This window comes from Halyomorpha halys, unplaced genomic scaffold (assembly GCF_000696795.3).
Source record: "Halyomorpha halys isolate HHAL.00 unplaced genomic scaffold, Hhal_1.1 Scaffold98.1, whole genome shotgun sequence".
NCBI lineage: Eukaryota > Metazoa > Arthropoda > Insecta > Hemiptera > Pentatomidae > Halyomorpha > Halyomorpha halys.
In genome coordinates, this window is record NW_027107309.1 from 497,069 (window position 1) to 513,943 (window position 16,875).

Here is a 16,875-nt window from a genome sequence, read left to right on the forward strand (position 1 = left end):
CCCCCTTCCCCCTCTTCCTTAAGTTTGAAAGATTATTGGATCATTAAATAGGTCAAAAATATTTTCACAACAGACATTTCTCTGATAAGGTTAATACGCTTTTATTTAATTATTGGAGACTCAACAGTTCTTTATCTAGTAGATTTACTTTTTTTTCACTAAGCTTGTTCATTAATTGATGAGTTTGCAAATTTTTAAATGTGAAAATTTGTTTAATATTATTTTTGTTTGATCATGTGTGAATGACCTCAGAGTAGAATGATTATCGATATGTTTGGTGGAAAATTGAATTCATATGGGAATTTGATTTCTCAAACGATTCTTTAAGATTTTTAATTTTTTTCGTACCTTTGTTCTCAGAGAGATTTGTTTTTCTAATTTCAAATCTCCAGTGTGGAGCTGGGTTTGAGGAAATAATTTGAAGACGAAAAATTTGTTAATTTTTACTGTACAGTCTACTTTGGTTGACGAGAGATCTACTTATAATTGTTTATCCTACATTAGTTGTTCATATTACAAATTATACGAAATTATTGTAAAATCACATATTCAGGAATGGCCATGAAAAATGTAGACCTGCAATTACTTGGTTGTCTGATCTTTTTTAAAACCTAAAACGGTGGCTGTATTAGGATAGCGTTAAACTTATAGTGGTTTAGGAAAAGATAAATAGGCTATTAGACGGTTATAGATATTCTAAAATGAATGCAGGTCAGTATCTGGGAGGTATTTATATCGTTGGTGGAGAATTCAGAGATAGTTTTTTGTATTACCAATTAGATGAAATTATTGTAAAATCATGTATTCAGGAATGACCCTGAAAAATGTAGAGCTGTCCTCCATTAGTATTTGAAAGACTAAGCCGCAGTCGATTTAAAACTAACAATTATGGTAATAATAAATAATTATTCCTTTATATTAATAATTTATCAGTCTTATTTCGTAATTTTCCATTTATTACTTATGCAATTTGAATATTGAAACTCTTACTTTCGTCGAATAAATGTTCATCTTTTGAGTGAGGGCTTCATTCTAACTCTTTTCATTCTAGTTACTTGTTATTACGAACCACAATATTATATCAGATAATTACACGACCCGGTAAGGCAATCTTATTATACGAGCTTATTTAGGCCAAGGCCAATTGGAAATCTCTAGTACCCTTGCAGTATACCTATTCGCTAATGTCATAATCTGTCGAACTATGACTATGAATGTCATAATATTATACAGGCAGATCTAGAGGTGAACTTATGAATACCAACTACCCAAGTTTAGCAATAACAGATCTCTTAATGAATAATTGAAATACTCTCTGTAGTTCTGTGTGAATCTTGTTGGGGACCGATTTCAGATGGTTCTGTAATTAAACATAAGGAAATTATTCTTATCTCAATTTCGATGACTTTGTCCCATCAAAAAATACTTAAAATTCATCAAAATTTAAAATTTTTCAGGATTTACATCAGGAATTTTTCAAAATGTTGCAATCTATTGGATCCCTAATCCTAGTTGGAGGTTAAAAAGACGATAGATTCGAAACATTTTATTAAAACCCTGAGAATCTTGTCCCCTCTCTTCCTTGCTCCTCCAGTGACCATTAAATTAAAATACTTACAATCGATCTAGTGATTAATAATATGCAAATTCTTTCAAGCGTTTACTTTTATAAAAAGTATTTATTTTTAAGTATTAGCAATTACTTGTTTCCAATTAAATAAGACCTACTTTTTACTTAAAAGAAAATAATAGAAAAACCATCAGAAAAATATATATTTACTTAGAATTACTGACTTATACTTTAAGTAAACTCTGGATTTGTCATCAGCCTGAGACGTTCTAGCCTGTCTGCTCTGCAATCCCTTGTAGGTTTCTTCATTTTTCTGAAAACAAACTTTTATTTTAGTGTTTTCTTACGTGTGAGTGTAATTATAATATAACTATGTCATCAAGTGAAGAAGAAGCGCTAACTGAATAGGCTAAATATAGGGGCCAAAAGAATTTTTGTAAAATCATCATCAAAGACCATGCAGTGAAACTGAATTAGTCTATGACACCTGGAATCATACAGGGAAAAGATCAAGTCAGGAAGGCAATTAGAGAAGACCTTGTGAAAAATACAGGAACATCTTCAGTGACGGTGGATCAGCTTAAAAAAACATTAAATTATAAGAAAACATATAAAAAAAAAATACTAATAAAGGCCCAACGAACCCAAAGATTCCAGGCCGATACTACCAATCGTTCGCTCATACATCTGTCCAGTGATGCACTTCCAAACCCAAATCTACTAAATCAGACTTAACGCAATTTTTTTTTTCCTTTTTTATCCTTTTGTTAATTATTCAATTATTTTTTTTTAACTTAACGCAATCCACCCATCTACGTTTCAGTCTACACCTGGTACGCTTACCCCTCGTCTCCGGGTTTATTATTATTTTAAGGATTCGCTCGTTACTAAGCCCTACATCCTTACACACCCATCCTATACGCCGCACTGCTTTAACCTGAATTATATTTATCAGGTGCAGTTCCCTTAATTCGGTGTTGTGTAGCCTCCTAAATTCTCCCGTTAATTCATTCTTTTTCGGCCCGAATATTTTACGTAATACTTTATTTTCGAAAACCTTAAGGCGCTGTTCATCTCTTAGTTGAAGAGGCCACTTCTCGCATTCATAAAGAACAGTGGGAAGGATAATAGTTCTGTAAATTCTAACGTTTTAAATTTCTGGAAAGAAGGCATGAGCTAAGCAGTTTAGAGATTGAAAAATAACAAACATTTCCCACCTTCAATCTCACTTATATTTCCTTATCAATTGCGTTTTTTCTTGTTACTATAGAACCTAAATACGTAAACCAATCCATCTGTTCAAACGTATTTACTCTTATATCTACATAAAGAAAAGAAAAGAAAAAGTGACCAAAATATAACTGGAATCAAGAAAATCTAGCTGCTGGGGTCAATCTAGGGACTGAGAGAAAGAATTGTTAGAATGTTGGATTCCAATTAAAATCGAATTTTTAAAAAAATTCATGGAGGCCCAAAATGACTATATACTAAATAAGCTTCATCAAAAGGAGTCTACTTCAAATAAAAGTAATTGTGTTGAGCACTTTAAAATAATCCAGAAGAAGAAAAAATAGGCTCGAAACAGAAGAGACTGAGGTTTTATCAACAGCACTACTTCAGAGGCTTGTTTTATTAGAGCACCTTAATCCGCCGGACCCGCCCCGCTAAGACCCCCGGAGAGCGACAGTCCTATATCACTTTTGAAATATTAGCTTAAAATGGGAAGAGGAAACTTTAAGATAGTTTAATTGAGCAATATTTAAAAAATAATTAATGAAGGGTTTCATGCCGTTTTTCAGTTTCAGACGCTTTTTAAATATTTACCGGTTTTCAATTGCATATTTCATTTTATATTTCACATGAAATATAAAATATTCGTTATAATATTTTACATCAATCGTTAAGGTGGGGCGGGTCCGACGAGGAAGGGTTGCCTTTTTTAGTGTTATGATCTCCTCTTGTGAGATCGTGACATGTCGTACATCGACCGACCTACTCGCCTAGTTTGAATGGCTTCATTAGAATCCTGATGATTTCTTAAATATTCCTTTCATGGAATTTTAATTAGAAACATTTATGCTGCATAATAGTGACCTTAAGTTCTTTCATCATAAAGTTATTACTTATGTTTTATTCAATTTAAAATAAGAGTCCACTAGGAAAACTATGTATCAATAATTGAGAATGAAGTAGTTACTGGAAAAATTAGGATTTACTTATTTCAGTAAGTAAAAACTTCGAGTTCAGTAAACAATGATTTTTTATTCAAGTGGTTGTAAGTAAAGCATTTGCTTTTAATTTATGCTTTATAAGTGGTTGTAAGTAAAGATTTATAAAACATAAAGTAAAAGCAAATGCTTATATTTATTATATAGACAGAATACTTCAATAATTATTTTAGTTACCTTTTGTTTTCTTTAACATTCATGGAGTTGAAGGACAAATGGATATCTTGCCTTGGAGATGGAATTAATGGTAGAACAGTAGAATTATTGACTTAACAAAGAATTATTGAACAGTAGAGTATGTTAAGTGGAGCTTCATAGCTCAAGAGAGAATTGCTTTATTCGGCCAAGCAGCCCAAATACATTGGGTGACAGACAGCGTACTCATCAATCCATAATGGGACGTATATATACTATAATACATTAATATATTTAGTTTTTTTAACAATTATCATCAGTACATCAATACACTAAATACAATACACTCAAGTACTTTTTTTTCTTAACGAAAAATTACTTTTTATTTTTTTTTTCTATTTTCGTATTTCCTTCTTATATACATATATTAGTTTTCCTCTTTTTCGCACAAAGCCAAATAACAATTTGCCAATTATATCAAATTCATTATTCCTACTGTTTTACTCCTTCATACCTCTCCTCTCCAGTGATCCGCAACAACCTTTAGATCAATTGAGAAAATTTACGTAAATCATTAATAGATAGCAAAAAAAAAAAAGCAGTAGAACAGTTTACTACAAAAAACAATTAAATAAATTAAAAAAGAACTAATAGATGCATTTTTAAAAGACATATAAATGAATAAATAAATTAGAACACACAAATAAGTAGGTTAAAATAAAAGAAAAAGAACACAGCTGAATATTATCAGAACTAATTCCCATGCAGGTGATGTATGATACCCAGGGAGAATAAAGGCTCTGTTGTCATACGGTTAAGCTTTGTGGGCTCAAGAATACTAATTCACACTCGACGGTGTGTAGTGACATCTTGTGTCAATCCGGCCTTTAGAAATGAGATATTTCTCCATCTCAAGATTAATTGAAAACAAATTACTATATTGCCAAGTCTATGTTCTACCAAATCGTGAGATCTCTTGTAAGACCTGTAGTCACAAAGACATGGGCTATTAATACTAAAAGACAGGTTTGAAAGGGTAATTTTTTTGAACATTCTTGGACCCGTATGCGTGAATGAGATCTGACTGATGAAGAAAAACCGAACAGCAGACCGATGCGACGATCAGCATCTCCTCTTTCTTCTATGGAGATACCAAGGCTAAAATGTCTGAGCCCATGTGCTAGGCCGAATAGTACAAGAGCACATGAGGAGAAAAAAAGGCAGTTATCTCACTCCTGTTTTTTATTACTTTAATAAAAACTATGTATAATTAGTAGTCAAAATTGATGAGTCTGCCAAGTATAGGTAGGGGGAATAAAAAATGGTAGCTGTTTCAAAATCTTAAAAAAACATTAATTTTTCATTTGGACTCTATATCTTAAAAACTACCAACAACACTAGAAAATCTAAGAGAACATTATTTAAAGAAGAGTAAATTTGCTTAAATATGATCCCTAATAGAGTTATTTATGTTTAATAGTTTTCGAGATATAGCTTTTTAAAAAGCAACATTTCATAAAAATGTTGTACGGGACGTACTGAAATATCAGAAGTTAGTGAATTTATTTTGAAAATTTTATATCTCAAAAACCATTTGACGTACAGATGTCTATTAGCACTCAAATTAAAGCTAGTTTAATGAGCTATAAAGTAGTTTATGATGTTTATCTTAGTAGGAGTAATATTTTACATGAAATTTGCTAAAATAAATCGATTTATAGTTGTTTCGACAGATTTTCAATTGCAAAATTTATATTCATAAGTCAATATTAGAAAAACTACAACCCCTACGAAGATAAGTGTCATAAACTACTATATAGAAAGTTAAATTTCCTTTATTTTGAGTGTTGGCAGACATATGTGCGTGTTATGGATCTAGTGATATATTTTTTCAAAAATCCAACATTTTATATGAACAACTATAAATTAACATTTTGTGAGTTTATTTTGTTAAATATCATAAAAATTACTATGAACATAATTAACTATTTTGTAGTAACTTTAACTAGCTTTAATTTGAGTGCTGGCAGATATCTGTACGTCCAATGGTTTCTGAAATGAGGTTTTCATAAATCAATAAGTTTGATTGAGTCCGAACAACTATAAATCAATTTATTTTAGCAAATATCATGAAAACTACTATTCCTACGAAGGTAATGGTCATAACCTTCTTTATAGTCCATTAAACTAGCTTTAATTTGACATCACATAGTTCCTGAGATATAGATTTCTCAAAATAAATTAACTAACTACTAATCTTTCAGTAGCTTTTTAAGAAATTTTGCTTTTTAAGAGGCTATATCTCGAGAACTATTGGACGTAAATAACTCTTTTAGGGCTAATTTTTAAGAAAATTTACTCTTCTTTAAATAATGTTTTCTTAGAGTTTCTAGTGTTGTTGGTAGTTTTTAAGATATAGAGCTTCGAATGAAAAATTAATGTTTTTTTAAGGTTTTGAAACAGCTGCCATTTTTTATTCCCCCTACCTATACTTGGTACTCATCAATTTTGACTTGTAATTATAGATAGCTTTCATTAAAGTAATCAAAATTGGGGTGAGATAACTGCTTTTTTCTTCCCGGCTCTTGTACTAGAAGGGCTAATGGAGGGAGAGAGTAGGACAGTTTCATGCACTTGTTGTACTGATATAAGTTGGTTGCTGTTATAGTAGGTGTACGCAGAATATTTTTAAAGAATCTTTTAGACTAAAGGTTGCAGGTTCGTGACTAAAGATTTCTTTAAAAAAGAAGTTTCAGAAGAAAGTTTCTCCTTTCTGTACTTAAATAACTGGCAGTTTTACTTTGAGGGAACTTTGCTCTCTTGAAATATTTTACTCTGAATAATTTATTTGTAATCTACCCTCCTAGAAAGTTGTATTTTAACAAATACAAATATATATATATAATAAAAATACATACATACAGTCAATAATAATCCATTAAGTGGGTAGAATATATATTTATATGATGTTAATTTGTTCATTTACAAATTAATTTATGTGTATGAATTTATTGATATGAAATTGAATTTTCCTTAATTTGCTTAAGTTTATTGGGTTTAGCTTACTTATCCTTTCAACCAGAAAAGGAATAAGTTGGATCTTTCAGGTTGCTGTTCCACTTCAGACCATTTCCAAACCATTTCAGAAACAATGAGAAGATTGACACTTATTAAAGTCCAATAAAATAAAAGTCAATTCTGCATGGCTGGTTCGATCTTTGTATTATGAAGGCTCAAACAATGAAAATTTCCAACATTCAGTTATTCAACATATGTTTAAATATATTTATTTCAATAACATTAGTGTAAAACTAGTTTGGAGTCCCGTCCTAAGGACTGATTTGATAATCGAGTCTTCTTAAGGAATATTATTATTATCAAATCAATATGTCAATAATAAATGTATATAAATGTAAATGACAAATAAGTTCAGTGAGTGAGTGGTTATGGACAAGTACAGATCAGTATTACTATATAGATGTGTTCCAAGTCCGTCTTTTCCGATCGCTACTTCGTTTTCGGCAGCGGTGATGTTATTTTAATCACTAGCGAATGAAGTTATTACGGTCATATTACGCAAAACAACGGTCTTTTGATAAGTGTGCTGGCGTTTTGATGTCCATCAACCACAGCTGTTCAACATTAGCGAATTATGAATCAATATCCCGGAGGATTTCGCAAGAGCGTTCTCGATGTATGCGGGACTGAGCCTCCTTCGTGCGACATGAATACTCATCGCTCATTATCTCAGCTATTGCCACCCATCAGGTCCTGCTTGTCTTGGCACTGGCTATCGGTTCTGATATTAATATATAAATATTAAAGATTTATATATAGTTTTATATACTAAAATTAATTAATTATATATAATAAGATTTGTTTGTTATGCTTACTATTTTTTTTATTTATAGCAGCGTTTCCGTTAAATTTCCCTGACACTATACTACAGTTCATCCACTTAAACAACTTTTCTTACCTCTTTGTGTTAAGATTTCCTATGTTTTTTCTATTATTATTTTTTTTTTCGATTAACTTATCAGGAACAGTAATTTAGAAACTGATAAAAAAAAAAAATCAATAGCAAAAAAAAAAAGAAAAGAAATTTGGGGCAATTTTGTATTAAACACAAGAAACACAACTGATATTTTTCAAAATCACTACGGGCCTTACTGAACAGGCTACTAAATTGAATAATATAAATAAGTTAATAATGAAACTCTCTAAAACTTCAATGCAATTTCCCTCTCCACAATAGAAGGTATAGTTATGTATTACTATTAGTTGTGAATTCTTAATTTAATAAATTGAGTTTAATTTGGATGAAATCCAGAAAATATGCAGGAGAAGAACGACTTGGACTGTGGAATATGAGGACGGTACAAGTACAGGCGTTTCTGTATGCAGACAATTTTGTGCTAGTGACAGACATTAAGGAAAAAATTGCAACAGGCCATTATAGAATAGCAAGAGGAACTCTCCCACAAAAGAATGAGTATTAATAGCCGCAATAATAGTATACAATGATGAAGTATTGGAAAAAGTGGATTTCTATACCTACCTTGGAATAATTTTCAATAAATGTGGCAAAATAGACCAAGAAGTGTCCAATAGGACAAATAAAGCAAATAGTATTTATTACCAGATATGCAATACTATTATGGGAAAGAGGGAGGTAGGTAAGGATATCAAGCTCTATATCTTTAAAGCAATATATCTTCCAACATTATTATAAGGCAGTGAAAGTTGGGTCCCAAGACAAGTACATGAGCAGGATTACGGCTGCTGAAATGTGATTTTTGCAAAGAATATTGGACAAAACTAGGAGAGATAGTATAAGGAATGAAAGATTAAGAGAAGAACTTCAGATTCTCTCAAAAAAGGCAGTGATTGAACACCAACAGCTCCGATGGTATGGACACGTCTGTAGAATGGAGGAAGACAGAGTGCCGAGAAAATGTATGAAGGCGAGGCCGACTGGTAGAAGACTACCAGGCAGACCTAGAAGGAGCTATATGGAGCATATCCTACGACTAGGTCTGGATAGAAGAAAAACGCTGGCTCAAACAATGAACAACAATGATGGCAACAACTCAAACAATGATGGCATGGACCGAGATGTGTTGACCAAGTGGTTAGAGGCTCCTCAACGCTGAAAGGCACTTATGGAGGATTAGAAAGAAGAAAAAGAGTTTAATTTAATAATAATTTGATGCCGACAGAGTATTTAGAAAAAAATTGTAATTATTGGATGAATATATTTTTATTTTATATATATATGTTTTAATTTCATTTGTCCGAAATTGTGATTACCTGATTAACTGCAAATATCTGTTTTAAAACCCGTAATTAAATGTTAATATGAAATTCTTCAGAAGATAAATTGATTTTGAGAGAAAAAAAAACATTTACATGGGAAACTGCGGATAATAATTTTCAAAATACGTTTGCAAAGTTTAGTTTGCTATATCTTTGTTTATAGTGATACAATTTAGACATTTTCTGTTTCGCTGATTTAGATCGTAAAGTCTTAAGACGCCTCCTGTGGTTTTGAAATATGGTTTTGCATTGGATCTATGCCCCATCATGTGAGCATGGATTAGGACGAATCTCCACTAACGAGATTTACACGAAACCGGATTTGGTGTCAATTGTGAGAGGGAACCAAATCAGAAGGCTGGGTTATGTAGCACCTATCCTCGGGAAATCAACCTCCAATCGCTTACTCGGAGACTGACCTGGTGGAAGGCTTGATAGGGGAAGCCCATGGTGGCTCGACGAAGTGAACTACGTTTTGATAAAGATGGATACTAAGATGGCGGATGCTTTTCCGGGACAGGAGTGGTTGGTGGAAAATTATAAGAGACATTCTTGTAGATAATATATATGTGTATGTAACTTTAAACATAAAATGTGCCTTTTAAGCCATTCAAAAATTTAATTTTTGTAGTAACTTTTCCTTCCGGATTTTTATCTGTAATATTGGTTTGTTGGTTCAGGGGGCTCTGAAACGATATGACACATCGGAAATTAAAACCTTTGCTCTACTATGCAACAGCATACGAAAGTAATACACTTAAAGTATAACCTTCATGTTCTATCCATCAATTTACATAAACAATGTTCTTATTTCACAGTTCATTAAAAGAAAGGTTCGTCTTCGATATAAGGATTCAATGGTGTCTTCAAGTAAAACAGAATGATCAAGGAGAAAACTTTAAAGACATATGAAAAATGATTGTAGACTTATCTCTCTTTTCCCCAAACATTCTGGAGAACTAAGTTTCCCTTCCAGATAATGTCTCGTGTTTAATATAATAGTCAGGCATTATACTGGCTGTCAATCTAATAATTGACTAGTCCGGATTATATATGTGGAGAAAAAAAAACTTTTAGTTTACATTTATTAATCCACTATTTATTATGTAATAATATCGAAAGACTCCCTCGCACATTTGTGTCTTGCTTGTGAATTAGAGGCTTGACAAGATCTCCTAGGTCTGATAAGAAGGTTTTGTCATTCTTTGGATTGTCTGTAGCCGAGGGTGTTAAAGCGTCAGTTAGCAATGCAAGGCAAAAGTTAGCAATGGATGAAACTAATAGCTAATTTTTGCATCAAAGTTATAATTTTTCTACGCCAATAATACATTTAGCATATCTTAATTGGTCCCAATTTATATTTTTTTTCTTTCATTTTGAGAGATTTTGTTTTCAATGAGCTCTGTTAGTTCATTTCTTGAAATATCTGAACTTGCAAGGAGACCATGATTAAAGAAATCGGTCACAGTCGTTAAATTTAACAGCTACATTTAGATGACTTAAAGACATAAAGTATTCTGGTAAGATTAAACGAAATTCCACTTCTATCGAAAATAGGTTCCATATAAAAACAATCGTAAAACCTGTATTTATATTACGCACGCGCTGGGTCCCGTAACCACATTAAAGGAGTCCATTCTCTCCTTCCCATTCCAACTTAAATTAAAATATCTTAGCAGTCTTTGGTCATTTGACAATGTTAGTACTTGATTGTTGTCAACCTGTTGGAGCATACTTGACGTAAGAAAGAAGCGAAATACGAAAAATGTGGTAGAGTATCAGCCTTACATCAGCTCTATAACAATTTAGCACTGAATAAATAGTTATAAACAAAAAGCAAATTCTAATTCACTGTAATATTTTTACCATATGTTAATTTCGTAAAAGAAAAATATAAGAACCATGTTATTATTATCAATGAGAAATAATTTTTTTTTATATATATCTGGAGAGGGGAGGTCTTAGAGAGTGAAATATTGAGTATAAAATTGTCAAACGGAATGAACTTGTTAAATAGAAAAAATATATATATTTGTATGTAGTATTGTACACGAGCATTGATTGTAAAAGGAAAAAGTAAGAAAATAAATGTTATATCATGTGAATATATGTATTGTATATATATATCCGATCATGTATTGATTGGTATGCTATGTATTGTAGTAATCTAATGTATCCTGGCGGCATGGCTAAATACAGCATTTCCCTACCGTTTATAGAAGTGTCACATAGTGTCTTTTACCTATGAAGTACAGTAATGTAAAGTGAAAAACTATGAGAGTTGCTTATATCCCTCATCTATAATTTTTTTTTGTTTAATATCTTTATTGAAATTTACAACTGTACATAATAATGTACATCTAGTAAATTTGATATAAGATCATAATGACATGATACTGGTGAGTAGAGAAACCCACAGTACCACTCTAATAACATTTTTACATTAGAAAGTCACGTGGCCTCGGAGGATTGTCAGAAATAAAGAGGAAGCAAGGTTAGAAGTTTGGGTGGTTAGGGAGTTTATAATAGAAGGAATGATATCTGGTTCGGGCTAGATCGGTTACATATGGAACGTTAAGGTTTGATTTTATTTGTGACAAAGTAGGGAGCATTGAGGATTTTACGAAGGATTGGATGTGAGAGGAGTTCGAAGTTTTAATGAAATAATATTAAAAGTATTTTTTTGAAAACTGTTGAAATTGGAGTTAGTTATTTTATCAATTGAAAGACTAACTAGTAGGGGTATTCATGATTTGTTAAATGTAAAAAGATTTAACATGCTAAAGTATAGGATTGTGAGTCGCCTAACTTAAAGTCCATGTTAAATGTTGAGGAGCTCCTAGCGGATTTTCCGGGTGTCTTGCTTTGTATTTTATGATATAATAAAATCTTCCATAGCTTCATCACATCATCTTTCTTCCACTCCATTTGTTTCCTCTCCTATTTTTTCCATTATTTCATTATTATTTTCATCTGTTACTTTATAAGAGTTTAAAAACGCTCAAAACAAAACCAACACGAACTATGAATAACTAACCTATCTTAACCCAAACAGGCAGAAAGGTGTGGACCTCAGCTGGTCTGTTGTGTGACGTCATTCCCCATTTAGCAGACCTGTTAGTAGACTCACAACCATGTTAAATATTTTATCTTGATAAAAGAAGGAAATATTTCTCCATTTAACATGTTAAACTAAAGATCATGACTACCCCTATTGTATGATCCCTAGTGGTTGTTGGAAATCAGAAGAATAATGCAGGATCCACTTATGTAAACTTTGTCGGCACATTATTGAATGACTTTTACATACGAATTAAAAATTTTACAACATTGCCAAATTCGTAATTGAAATGTACTTTCTTCCAAGTCTGCCTGGGTTGGACCCTTTACAGGAAGTAATAAGCGCTCCTAGGAGGCCATCTTCAGTCAGAAAACTTTACGTAAATGAAGAGTTATATAAAACAAAATACATTTTTCATTTTTATAAATATGAATGATTTCTTTAAATAAACTACCTAAAATTGATTCTTACTTAACGACTAACCTGATCGTTACCCAGTGGTAAGGGGGTACTGTTACTAGACTAAGACCAAAGGTTGTGCAAGGAGGTGATTAATGTCCAATTGAATCAAAAATAAAATAATACCCCATATTGAGCATTGTAATCAGGTAAATATTATTATTAAACCATACTTATTACAATGCTAACAACATTTCTAATCCTTTCTATTTGTATTTTCAGGTAAGTGGTTCTAAATCCTAACTCTCCCTTTCTGGTTGGTAAGTCTTTTAATTATTAAAAACATTGTGTTTAAAAAAATGTATATTTAAGTATTTGATATAAATTAATATTAAAGTATTATTACAACAGAAGCAGAATCGCCCGACATAAGGCACACCACGGATTTTTTTCTGGTGATATAATAATCGTGTCTTTAACCAGAGTTGAACCATACTTTGAAAATATAATGAAAAAATAGTTCAGTCACTGAGGATTTTGCTTCACTATGTTAATCAACTTCTTTATACATATTTGTATTATATTTTTACTTTATTAATTGTAATACAGATTTTGCTACAGTATAAAAGTTCCGAAAGGTTAAATTAAATTCCTATATATTTTTTGTGTTTATAACAATGGTTATTAACAGTTATCATTTAATGTATGCACTCAAAATTAAAAAAAAATGGAAGAATATTTTAGAAAGTTTTAATATTTAACTGCTTAAAACTAATCGAAATGGTTGTTGGGTAAAGTGTAGGAAAAAAGGTACAGATGTGGCACGCCTCAATGTGAGGAACCCTTGATGTGGTAATAAAAAGGTTGGGCACACTGGTTTAAAGTGTTGATGACTAAGATGGTGCACGTGAAAACGTTATAGATTATACATTTATTTCTCTCGACCCAAATAAATTTATATAGAGTTATGAAGAATTATTAATACCTAGTGTAATAATCGTCATTGATGCAGAATTATTTTTAAATTTTCCTTCATACGTTGAGCTTTTGGGCTCCACTAAACCTTCGAATGCCTCTCGTATCCAATCCTTACAATCCAAAATCCTTTGTAAAATTCTTGATTCTTCCTAGTTTGTCACAAATAAAATCATCCACAAAGACCTTAATGTTCCATTTGTAACCGATCCAGCCCGAAGCAGATATCAATCCATCCATTATAAACTCATTAACCATTCAAACCCACTAGTTTCCAACCTTGCTTCCTCTTTCATGCCGGACAATTCTCCAAGGTGTCTGAAAAGAAGATGGCCTCGAGACCCCATATTGTAAAAATGTTTTTAGAGTGCTACCAATGGGTAGTATCTCTACATGCTTGTACCATACCATTATGATATTATTTCAAATTTACTTGATGTATTTTATGTACAGATGTAAATGTCAATAAATAAATTTAAAAAAAAAAATCCTTTAGAAAGGATTATTTAGAGTCAGAGAATCACACTTTTTTTTTATTTATTGTTATTTACAACTTCATAAAATTATATTTTAAGTAAATTTGCTATTAGATATAAAATAACATGATACAAACATGTGGAGAATATACCCATTGATAGAACTCCAATTACGTTACTAGAGAAAAAGATCTCGGGGCCATCTTTTCAGAGGCCTGGGGGGATTGTTAAGTATTGAAGGAGAAACCAGATTAGAAACAAGTGGGTTTGGTTGGTTGGGAAGTTTATCATGGAAGGATTTGTATCTGGTTCTGGCCAAATTGGCGACATTTAGAATATTGAGATCCTGATGGATGACTTGATTTGTAACAAAGTAAGGATTGTGGACTGTAAGGATTGGACTAGAGAAATTTTATGGTTTAGTGAAGCCCCAAAGTTCAACTCCGTATGTCCATACAGGGCTTATTATAGTCAAGTACATCAGTCTTTTATAATGGTTTGGAAGTTTAGACCGTTTGTCTATTAAATGTTGTAATGGTCTAATCAAACTTCTAAGGGATGAAACAAAATTTAACAGACTAAAAAGGAACCTAATATTCTAGGCTATTATGTATACACACACACTTATATGAACTATGTGTTTGGTAAGTGGTTAAAGCAATATTTAAGAAGGTTAATGTAAACCCCGATAGCAACAAAAAAGGTCAAATCGTTCAGATACACATTGGGCTTATGGCCTGCTATTTGTTAATACTATGTCTAAAGATAATATTTAGATTACTAATTGAGAAAGTTTATTTCATCATTTAATCTTCGGATTTAAAATTCATTCTATAATCTTAAGATGGCAACTATTGTCATCTTTGGCTCATTCTGACAGCCCAGAAGAAGCCCTTAAAATTGAAATGTTGGTTAACAATAAATAGTTTTCTTTTACTATTTTGATACCTTTATTGACTGCTACTTGGACTATCTTCCTACATTCTACTTCATACGTTCAACTATCTTCTTCCAATATGACTTTTTTCTTTTCTTTTTTTTCGTAAATGATGATTTGCCAATCAGCACTGTTGTTTTTAACTATTATTTTTCTTAATTATAAAATACATTATTTCTCATAATGTACTTTATTATTATTAGTATAAGGTTGAAAAATAATAGATTTTCTTTTAATAATAAATCACCCTTAAATAGATGAAACACATCCATTAAATGATTTTTAATAAGATTATAGAATAAATTTTAAATCCATAGATTAAATGATGAAATCAATTTTCTATCTTCTTACAAAAAAAAAAAAAAAAGAAAAAAAAGTAGTTGCATATATTAGGAAAATTATGTAACAATTTATATTAGAATATGTGCCACTATCTATACTGAAACTACTGTCTTTGGAACACATTAAGCAAAAAATCTGAAAACAGACTTTTTTTTTTTTTACCAAAGTACATTAAATTTTTTTCAAGTGAAGCAACGATGTAGTGATAAAAAGTAGTGTTGATGAGATAGTTACTGATAAAATATATCAGATTTTCTGATGATAAAAATTAAGTAACTATATAATATAAAACTTGACCATAGTAGTTTTCAACTATTGGGTATGTAAGGCTGTGATATTGAAAATTGTGATTATTATTGTTATGGCCAGGTTGACTCAAAACATTAGAGATGTAAACTAAATTAATAAAGTGGAATAAAATTAATTGTATTAAAATAGTAGTATTTGGAATTAATAAAATAGTATAATTCTACTATTTGAGTTTTTTTTTACCGCACCCGGACCATATTCCATTCATTCATAAATTAATAAAGAGTGTTTGTTAAAGCTATGTGGATTTAATTTAGTATAATAGATAATCATCAATATCATTTATGTTGTATTTTAATTTTATGTATTATTTAATTGTTTTCGTGATAATTCCAAAGGTTGTAATGATTATTGTAAATTGATGCTTATAATCAATTTATGCTATATTGTTTTTGATTGATTATTGTGAAATTATTAAAATGTCATTTATTTTTAATTTGATTGTGTAAATTTATTTTTCTTGTAATTTTATTTTATTCTCCAATTACTATTATTATTATTTTGTCTAATTTAAACAGAAAAATTAAAAATTTTCTCAAACAAATTAATCAGGTTGACGTTTTTGTTTGAAAATAAGGAAGTGGATTACACAAATATAAATATATTATTTGTAAATAAATATATTAGAAATAAAAACTTTTATTTCTGATAATTAATACAAACATTTATTGTTTTAAAAGTATTCAATAATTATAATATTGTAAATAGTTAGGGGCATCTTTTGCAAAAAATAAATTGCCGCATTATCAATTGTTAAAAAAATATAAGATCTATTATTATTTAATTAATTGATAAATAATATATGTACATAAACCCTTATATTTGTATTTGTGTAGTCCACTTCCTAATTTTTAAACAGAAATGTCAACCTGACAAAGATGTTTGACATCCATTGGCAGAAACATACTGCTGGAGCGCTCTTTTGAATGTATTCAAAACTAATTCTTGCTCCAAATATTTGACTCTGGCACTAATTAGATGTAAAGTATCTATGGATATGTTGTGAATACATTTAAATAAAATCATTTATGAATTATTTAATTTTATATTCTAATTAATAGACTTCCTTTAGATAAATTCGAAGGTTTTCATAAATTCCCCAAACACTGTATCGATATTAACGTCAA

At 30.8% G+C, this 16,875-nt stretch overlaps 1 protein-coding gene across 1 annotated transcript in view; it reads left to right on the forward strand.

The window, feature by feature from the left end:
• Positions 1 to 16,875, forward strand: part of ClC-a (chloride channel protein 2) — a 186,835-nt gene that overhangs the window by 51,027 nt on the left and 118,933 nt on the right. The window lies entirely within an intron of this gene.